Source organism: Coptis chinensis, chromosome 6 (genome assembly GCF_015680905.1).
Source record: "Coptis chinensis isolate HL-2020 chromosome 6, ASM1568090v1, whole genome shotgun sequence".
NCBI lineage: Eukaryota > Viridiplantae > Streptophyta > Magnoliopsida > Ranunculales > Ranunculaceae > Coptis > Coptis chinensis.
The window spans coordinates 57,648,848-57,659,056 of record NC_141461.1 but is presented as its reverse complement, the minus strand read 5'-3'; the positions used below and the strand labels follow the sequence as shown (position 1 = coordinate 57,659,056).

General features: G+C 35.8%; 2 long non-coding RNA genes across 2 annotated transcripts; both read right to left on the bottom strand.

Annotated features, from left to right (window-relative positions):
- Nucleotides 1–2,686: 2,686 nt before the first annotated feature.
- LOC147493732 (uncharacterized) lies at nt 2,687–3,254 on the bottom strand. The gene is made up of 2 exons (XR_015199427.1): nt 3,152–3,254; nt 2,687–3,057 (listed from the first exon to the last, which is right to left on the bottom strand). It is a non-coding gene; the product is annotated as an uncharacterized LOC147493732 (long non-coding RNA).
- A 3,320-nt stretch (nt 3,255–6,574) lies between these two features.
- Nucleotides 6,575–8,819, bottom strand: LOC147493731 (uncharacterized). The gene is made up of 4 exons (XR_015200109.1): nt 8,427–8,819; nt 8,276–8,320; nt 6,994–7,095; nt 6,575–6,715 (listed from the first exon to the last, which is right to left on the bottom strand). It is a non-coding gene; the product is annotated as an uncharacterized LOC147493731 (long non-coding RNA).
- Nucleotides 8,820–10,209: the final 1,390 nt, after the last annotated feature.

Here is a 10,209-nt window from a genome sequence, read left to right as displayed (position 1 = left end):
AGCCAATCTTAACAAACATAACAACACTCCAAACAATCCTGATAAGCTAGTATGAACCTCTAATAGGAGATGGGAGGTGTGGAAGAAAAGAGTACCTGAATGCCTCCTTGCTTCGCTTATAAATAACGTCTTGTTTACGCGTGCTCAGTGTGTATAACAAGTTAAAACACTGAAAACTATGAAGAAATAGAAATTTGAAATAAACCTATGGAAATCGGGCAGTTTCAGCGGAGGGCACAAGTAGTGCTCGGGTTCGAGTTGGAGTTCCAGGCTCTTAAGCGCAAGTCGCGCTCCAATTTAGCCTTGGTCGAGCGTAGGCAGCGCTCTGGGAAAACCTTGAGGTCCAGGCGCTTCAGTGCCGGGGGCGCTCATGTTTTGCCTTGGTAAGGCACGGGTCGCGCTCAGCCAAAGAGTGGAGTTCCAGGCACTTGGGCGCGGGGCGCGCTCCAATTATGCCTACCTAGGGTGCGGGTCGCGCTCCATGTAATTTTTCGAGGAATATTTTCAGTGCTGAAATGGACAACCACAGTGAGAATCTAACAAGGGTGGGTGGGTTATGGGTCTTTGGAAAATTAACAATTCTAAAGAAAACAATGCTAAAGGCAACTAAGATGGCAGCGGCACCATTTGATAATAGTAAAATGGCGGATGAATTCATAACCATTTATGCGGGGGTTTGATAAGAGTTGGCGTATAATGATAGTTTTACTACTGAATAAAGAGATGAAACTCTGAACGCAAGTAAAACTAAAAACTGAACTTGTACTAGACTTATCAAAGATTTCTACTCTCGATACTATTGAAGTAGAGTTGGAATAGAAGATTCGTTCCACTCCTAGTTCTTTAGCATTCAAGTTTCCTACGACTATCAATCCTACCAAAGTCAATGAGAGAATTACGAATTATACTACGAAATGCTACGGAATACTAAGGTTGAATCTAGAATAAGAATTCATAAAACTACAGTTTTGGGCCCTTATCAGGTGCTAAGACACAGCTTTTATGATAATTGGTCTGAAATACTTCTTAACCTGAAAAAGGCAGTAAAAGCTATGAGTTGGATGTTCGTTAAGTGTAAGAGGAACTGTAATGCAACAATATACGGGTAATAAAATTCACATTTGGTAGTTGATCACCACCCCCAAATAAAATCTTGCTTGTCCTCAAGCAAGGATGAGAGAAAAAACTAAGATCACAAATGTGTGATTTATTATCAGTTATATTAATCTCATTTTGCAGACCATGATTGCATTGACCATATGCAACAAGGCCTTAAACCACTAGGAATTCCTTAGTGGATGAGCTTTAAACCTCGTGAGAGTTTTCCAGTGAAGGTACTCACAAACTTCTTCTATTTAGTACATCTCATTAGCGGTGAATAAGGACAAGCTCTTTTCAACTTAGAATAACATATGTATAGTAATTTAAGCATCTAAAGATAATTGTACAAAGCATGAGCAATGAAATGCAAAATCAGAGTTGTTTCCGATGCTTTTGGAAAGTTTCCTTAAGTTGGGTTCTCATAAGGGTGTGTTGCAATCACAAATCTCTGATAGATTCACTCAAGGTTCATTCTCTAAAGTGCAGCGGGCACTTATATTTCTCACATACTCAAATGACGCCCAAAGAAACTGGGTTCGATTGATCATGCTTGCTTCTTACTATCACACCATCCTATTCCTAGTCGAGCTAGAGGTCTTTTATTAGGAGTTACAGGGCTAGAGTGATGGTTTAGAAGAAAAAAGGAAGGGAAAAAAAATATCTAATAAAATAAGAAACTAGGTCTTCAAGATACATGTAACCAGAGAAGAACCTCATTTTGTTCTTTTGCTTTTGAATTGTGATACATTCTTTTAGCCCTCTGGCTTTGTGATTCCATATGATTTTAAATTTTTGGGAGTTCTAACTTTGGTTTTGATTCTTTTTGCTTTTGATATCGTCTCCTTTTGATTTTGAACTTTTGGGAGATTCGATTTTTTTTACTCCATTGGATTTTTGGAATTTTGGTTTTTGATGGGTCTTTCTTTTCTTTTCTTTTCTTTTCTTTCTAAAGCAAATATTGTTCTGTTTCTGTACAAGGTCTTCTCTTCTCTTTTTCTGATATCTATCCAGTTCTCAACTCATCAGCTGGGTAAGCTTTTTATTGTGTGTTGTAATGGGTTAGGAATTATTAGTGAAGAATAAAAAGGCTTTTAGAAAGGGTGAAGGCTCAAGAGGCACTACACCATAACAGCCTATTTGTAACGGATACACATCCGTTACAAAAAATATTAGTAACGGTTATCTTGCGTTGACACAAAAGCGTGACAAATATTAGTAACAGATATTTGTAACACTTATTATCCGTTACAAAATTTACTAACGGTTTTAAAGTGTCACTGAAATTAATTTCAGTAACGGATACGTAACCATTAGAATTTATTAGTAACGGTTACCAAATATGTTTAGCCTCAATTAGTAACAGATATAAGCATCACTTTGATTTTATGTTGCTAACGGTTCTGTATCCGTTACTAATGATTTTTCATTGTATAAAAAATATTTGTTGCTAACGGTTATGTATCCGTTACTAACAAATTTTCATTATATATAAAAAAAAAAAATTGGTTTCTCTAGCCCTTTTTTATATGTGGGCCACCTGTACTAGTCTCCTACTGCATCTTGTTCATAGAGCAAAGATGAAACCAAACAATCAAATCTTTTATTATTATTCAGATTTCAGAAACACACAGATAAAACCAAAGGTTCACCCAAATACATTAGGACTAAAAACCAAAGCCAAAACATACACGATACGCTCTGTTCCTCTCCAGGCTTCAAGGGTATTTTAATATCTTATTAATGATGGCTTAGCAGTACCCACTTCGGCCTATTGAATCACTACAGAATCGTCCATCAATAAAACAACTGTAAATGAAAGAATGACCAATGCACACTTGCATCTGCGGTATAGTGCATAGATCGGTCAACTGTTTTTGGTTTGGGGATCCTCTTAAGCTGCCAAGGCTCCTCCAGACAATGCAACTGCTCCAGAGTTGAGGATGTTCGTGTCTGGCACTGAAGTTTGGAAAATACCATAAGTTGTTGATGTTACTGAGATATACATAATAAAAATTATTTGGCAATTACGATTTTTTTGAATAAGAATTACCAAGTGGAGCTTTGAGGACGAAGAAACATGCTCCAATAATAACATAGCAGCAAAGAAAAACCAAGCCTTTCAGATAGTGTGAAGTCCCATCCTACAAATAACATCAGCAAATGATGATTAACATATTAGCAACTAAGTCAAAACCAAGTAATTAATTATATTCATGGGAGGAAGCATAAGAAACTATGAAAGTATTAAAGGAAACAATGATTTGTATCACGTCCACAAGTTGCAAGATAAATTAGTATGCCACATATAATGCTCACTGTAATGTATGAATATCCAAATAAAGGAAAAAGAAGGAACATATACACCAGTAAAAAAGGTTTAAATATATATGAAGTGAAGCCTTCGGTGTTCCTAAAGAAAACTCATGCTAAAGAATATGGCACACACACAGAGAGTCCATTTTTATTGGTTGTTTAAAAAGGTATGCCAATAAATCATCATCATTTTCCATAGTCGAAAGAAATATCATAAAATGCCACTTTCCATTCTTGTCCAACCAAACAAAAAAAAAACGGGATTTTTGGGCTGGGGGTTAAGTTAAATCTACAACTATTAAATCACATGCAATAAATAGTAATCAAACTGAAGAATAAACTCGCATGCCCAAAACAAAAACATCCTTCTATTATCTACTTTTAATCCCAGAGAACCAACCGAGACACCAAAGAATATAAAGTCCCCAAAAATGAGAAAAGAGTTTTTTTTTTTTTTTTTTCTAATAAGAATTAGAGATGGGGAACTTTTCAATTGAGAAAGCTTTGGAACAAAGCTCTGAGAGATTGAACACAAGAAAACGATGGTATATATGTGAAACAAAGTAAAAGTGGCATTATTTCTATGTTTTGAAAACTTAAATACCGAGATTAATATTGGCGGTCATAGTCTACTAACCCCGAGGTTAAACACTAACTCACGCATCTTTGGCTAAAACTTTGTGCTATCAATAGTAATCATATCCCCGCCATCTCAAGAGCGACTCATCACTGAACCGCATCCTCGGCCAATGTATCGTTGCACCATCCTAGTAATGATATTGAAAACAGAATATGGTATCAGCAATAACAATAGAAATAAACCAGGTGAACTAAACATTATCGCTGCAAAGAAATTATATCTTAAAGTTTCTTTAGTAAGCTGCCGCCAGCAGGTTTTATCAAAATGCAATAGGTTGCTCAAATAAATTAAAACAATTACATGAAGATCCACATAGGCTAGAATAAGTTGAAATACCAGGCACACACACATAACCCCAACTACCTCACACCCTGTGGTATATAGGTGTGACCAAAACGTTATGTACACTACATGTTGATTAACTAATGTTTTTGGAAATTTATTAAACCTGCCACAGCTAGAGCCTAGATTTTAAGTTTTGGGCGTTCTTACTTCTCTTCCCCCAAATCCATCATGGGCTTCAGTGCTGGGTAGCCCTCTCTTGGGTACACCCCAGGTATATCCCTAAATCAACATTTGAGTAAAATAACATACTTTCTTATCTGTATCCAGACTATAAGTGCCCTTGCATCTTAATATGTCTGATTATCTTATGTTTGTTATCATTTAACTTGTAATGATAACTTGATGATATAAGGCATTCTATTTTGTTATAATGATAACTTGTTACTTGTGAACCAATTCTAATCAATCATACAGTCTATTAGTAGTAATCAAACACAGTAACCACTAACGAAACAAGAAACAAAAAGAAAGCAAGAGTTGGTTTGAAGTATGAAAATGGATAGGATTATATAAAACACAAATTACAGCGTCAGTGACAGGTGCTAAGTCACAAATTCAGGTTCAAAAGGAAACAAAAATTTGCATGGATCATAGAAAGAAACAAAATACATGTATCACTACTTTAGATACAAAATATCCACTGACTTACACAGCTGCGAGAACCAACCAGCTAGTACCCTAGCTGGACAAAATATGGCGGTGAATACCCACTAGGCCAACAACAAGAATGGGTATAAGGGCATGGAATAAACTCCTAAGTCCCCATGTCCTAATCACAACCATGTAGTGTTTCTTTGCCATACAATATATTTACTGGCTATTATAAGCTCGAAATTATAAGCTCTTGATTGGTTTCTGCCAAATTACCCGAAAAAATCAGAGGGGAGAATGAAAAAAACTATGATTGATTCCATATTCAACCCCAAGAGAAACACCTGTAATCAAATTAGAATGAATAAGAGACATAAGATATTCACCATTCATTGCTAGGTTGGCAATAGCACCACCGCTACTCTCTCACGTATCATCTCATCCTCCTCGAGCTTTTAAGAAGCAACAACAAGGATGTCAGACCACCAACTTCAACAATCTTCTCTTGATTTGCTTCTGCAGATACACAGAAAAAATAGCACATAGAACACAGGTGAAGGTGAGCAACAAGAGTGGTCTCTAGCATGTCGAGCCCGGCCTGACTTTTGCGAAGGTGAAAACAGGAGAAGCCTGGTACAATAAATTACATCCACATCAGCTTTTACATCCGTTAAATATTTCGGCCAGACCCGGGACTTTGTCAGTTAGCTAAGGTTTATCAGTTTATGTCAGAAACAGTTGGAAGCGTAGGCAACCGTGACTCGTGCCTCTTATGTTTCTCCCTATGTCTGTTCTGTTCTCTATCTCTTCTAAGGAAGTATATTTCTCAGTAACTTTATCTGCTTCGAAACACATACTCATCCACAATTTGAAGGTTCAAAAATATTAACAGTTTTTCTATAGCTGTGTCATTTGTAGTTACTATGAATGTGTACACACATATATATGGTGCATTGGTGCATATTATGAGTATCATTTCCAAGTATCATGAGGCTGGTAAGAGTAGCATAAACTAGTTAAGTACTACATTGACACAATGTCAAACATAAACCTACATAGTAACTTTGCTACTTACTCTACACAGTGCTGCTTACTCTAGACGCATGAACCTACATTACCCAACCTACAAATGCATGTCAATGAAACATCCAGTGGTGGTGAGAAGTTATTACAAACCTGTAGCTCCTACAAATCCACCATGCTAGCGTGACAACCTTAGGAGACCCAGGCAATGATTTTGGCTGGGAGCTCAGCCTGGATGGGGAAATAGCATTCACAACTCTCTGAACAGAACCCACAATGCTCCTTACATATTGCCGAGCCATAGCTACGACACTGTCTTGATAGTGGTTCTCAAAAGTGAACTGGAATGCAATGGTCAGCACTAACCTTAGGCTATATATAGTTGTTCAATGTGGTTTCAAAGAAATTGCGTCCTCCACTAGGACCCGATTCCAAGGAGGAAGCCAAATCCAGATTAATGCAGGCGGTGCACTATCATCCCTGCAGTACCACAAAAATATGTTAAGTAGCACAAAATGTATCACAATCTGAATAACCATAAATTGAAGTTTAAGGCTGGTACTCAACTGTTTTAGGGTCCAATGGTATGACACGGAAACCTGATGGTAACAATGTTACGTTTTCAGCAAAAGATTCATCAAAAGGTGAAAAGACAAGTTGAGCAAAGGCACCCGCTGCATTCTCGTCCAATCCACTACAAAGCTGAAAAAAAATAGGAACTAATAAGACAAGGGATAGCTATGTTTCCAAACATCAGCCCGGATAGCTATGTAACGACTACCAGAGTGTTGTTGCCTGGAAAGGTTTGGAACATTCCTTCATGGGTTTCCTAGGGGAAATCTTCTAACAACTACCAGAGTGTTGCTGGCACCTTATTAGTAAAAACTACTGAGTAAACAAGGTAATGAACCAGATTACGTATTTACTTCAAACCCATAACAAATATATAATGGTACACTCCTAGATTGATATGCGCCAACCTGTAATAAGTACATATCTTGTAGTAGAACATCATCTTGGGGAAAAGAATGGCCTTCAAGACGAATTTGCTCATCCAAACTTTCTGAATTTGCTCACTCATTCTACAATAAAACATGTTTATATATAGTTAAGGCATTTAAGACAAAATAAGTAAATAAGTTCCAATCATCTGATTATATGCAAACGTACATGTAACACTTAAACACTCATCTGTACTGTTAACTACCATACTATACTATGTAACCACAAAAAAAATGGGGAGTTTTTTTTCCCTGTAATACTTAACAGTTAAAACTTTAAACATTAAGTGAGACCAAAGGGGTACTACTGCAATTGAGAAAACTTCGGAGTTTGGTTGACTCCGGATTAGACGACAGGGTACACGGCTACGTTATTTGGTAGTGTTAATTTATGTTGTCTTCGCTTGTACAAGGAAATCATTGACTTGGTTAAATCACCTTCAAGTGCAGGATTTTCAAGAGACAAGAAGCATATAAATATTCCTCTCAAGAATGATGGGATTTTAAGTGAAAATCTCCTTTAAGGAAATTGATCGAGCAAGTGCAAAGGTAGACAAAAACTTCCCATCTAACAAAAAATGAGTGTAATTTTGAATTGCCTAACTCATCGATGAGGTCTGTGAACACAAAGTGTAATATACAAAGTCCATTTTTATTGAAGGTTGGGAGGTTTCAGAAGTTCAGCAGAGTGTGACATAGAGAGTCCATTTTTATTCACACAAGCTTTTCATTTCAATCATATTTAACTTGACAAATGAAAATGCACAGAGTGCATGGTTACTGTGCTGGTGAACAAAGTTGGACTTTTCAATCAAATATAATATATCATAATAACCAGCATTTCAAAAACAAAAGGGGAATGAAACAAACAAACACACAGACATACACGCACAGAGAGAGAGACGAGTTCTGGACTCGACCACAAAGATGGTTCACTTTCATTGTATTAATAAATTTGACTTGAACAAACCAAAGGGTTACTACTGCTAATTGTAAAACAAGACAAAATATTAAAACAAGTCAGATATTGCATTTAAGTTTCAAAAATAACACTATGAACCATTAATAGTGTTAGATAAAACATCGATCTAACACTAATACTGAGTAAATCAAGTCACAACACATGAGAGTAAACAAATCTAATAAAAACAAGCAACTTTTATATAAAAGATGATTCTTTTATCTCAAAATCGAAAGTTGGACAAAACCCATAAGCAAGAACCTCACTTTTTAAAAAAAAATTGATGAGTAAATTAGTTACCTTGAGCAGATCGTGTGACAAAAGCAGTGACAGCTCATTTAATCTCTGAAATAAAAAATTTAATTAGAACCCGAAATCAATCAGGAGAGAAGAGGAACAAGAAGGGGAATAACATAAGAAAAACAAGAGAGAGGAAGAGAGGACGACTTACCCAGTGAGAAATCGAAACCTGCCGGCAACACCACTCCACCACTCTACTGTTTTCTCTTTCTTCCTATTATTTTCCATTTTTTTCACTTGTCATTGATTTCTTTTTAGGGCATCGTGATTTAGATGAGCGGAAAAAGCAAAAACAAATCCCGCTCAAGTTTTCGTTATATTTTTAGCAAAGTGATTTTTGTTTTTGACAATTTAATTATCTTCCATTTTGTTTATCAACTTTGTGACGTATACACAAGCGTTAGAAAATATACAACAAACGTTGGATAATATTTACCAACGGATATTTGTATTGCTAACGGTTATTAAATGTTGGCAATTATCTAACGGATGTATATGTGTTGGTAATGAAAAATCCCAATGGTTGCAAAATAGCCCAAATGGTGTAGTGAGGGGTAACTAGAGGAACACTATCTTTTTGGGTTTTTAACGTTTATTTGGCTATATCGATCCAAAAATGGCCTAAATTCCCTCATAGGATATGGTGTGCTGATCAAGCAAGTGGACATGTGGTCTTTCTATCTGGACATCCTTTGTGTCATCACTCAATATTCATTTAGATGACGCTAGATTCTCATAGGATATGGAACTTAATTATTCTAACCTTGGCTTTGGAAACTCACTGCTATATACACATAAATGCTGATGAATGCCATTCATGAAAAGATGTAGAAACTATTTTATGTATCTTAGTCTAAGTACGAAGAACAAGTCCCTACTCTATTGCTATAATGAGACTTCTAAACTTTTTATTCATCATAGAAAAAGAAAACAAGGCTTTTTAATATTAAACAAAAAAATATTTTTGGTCTTTTTCGAAAAAAAATTTAGAAATGAAGAAATATACTATTATATATACTATATAGAAAATGCCTAATTTTTACAAAATGTTACTATACCAACTCTATAATAGAACTATGCTTGTCCTCAAGGTATAAAGAGATAAGGAAATAGAGTACCATAGAAACATGAGCAAAAACGACGATAGACCTGTATTATGTTCTTCATGATGAAAATACGCCACCCCCAAATAAGTTTGGGGCGTGGGTTGTTTGATATAGAACGAGAAATACATGGTTTATTATACTAGGGACATTTATTATGCTATACAATCTTTTTGGGTTTTTGTATTTTTGAAAACATATATGATGTAGAAAATCTAACATGCATGCATGATTATTATTATACTAACAAGTGAAGAAATAAAAAGTGCAAAATGTAAAGTATCTAAACAGCTATCTATACATACACATATGAAATGTGTGTGTGTGTGTGTGTTTTTAGAATAATTGTTTTTCTCAATCTAAAGGTATCTCTAACCATATAGAAGTTTTGACAAGAAGATAAAATTATACATGGATTTGGTATCATTTTGGTTACTTCGGGGCATATAATTTTCATTTTTATATTCTCTAGTATTTAAAACTATGGAGAGATGTTTTAAGAAATTCGTACTCATAAGTCGTGATTCATAACGCTAATTTTTTAAAGCAAACCATAACAAGTGATCTTAGGCAACTTTCGTGTTGGTACTTTATTGAACCCAATCCAGTCAGACTGTGGCTTCAGTTATGTGTGTTGGGGGTTTACTATGCAAGTCATAATGGAAGGGTTTAGCTGGTTAGACACTAGCGGGTGGTGGAACTAGGTCTCTTTGGTGGATTTTGGTAGTTCTGGTTAAAATGGGATGGAACCTATGCTATGTTATGATAGTTGTAGATACCTTATCCTTGTATGAATGTATTTGATGGTTGACGAACACTGGAGGTGGTCGG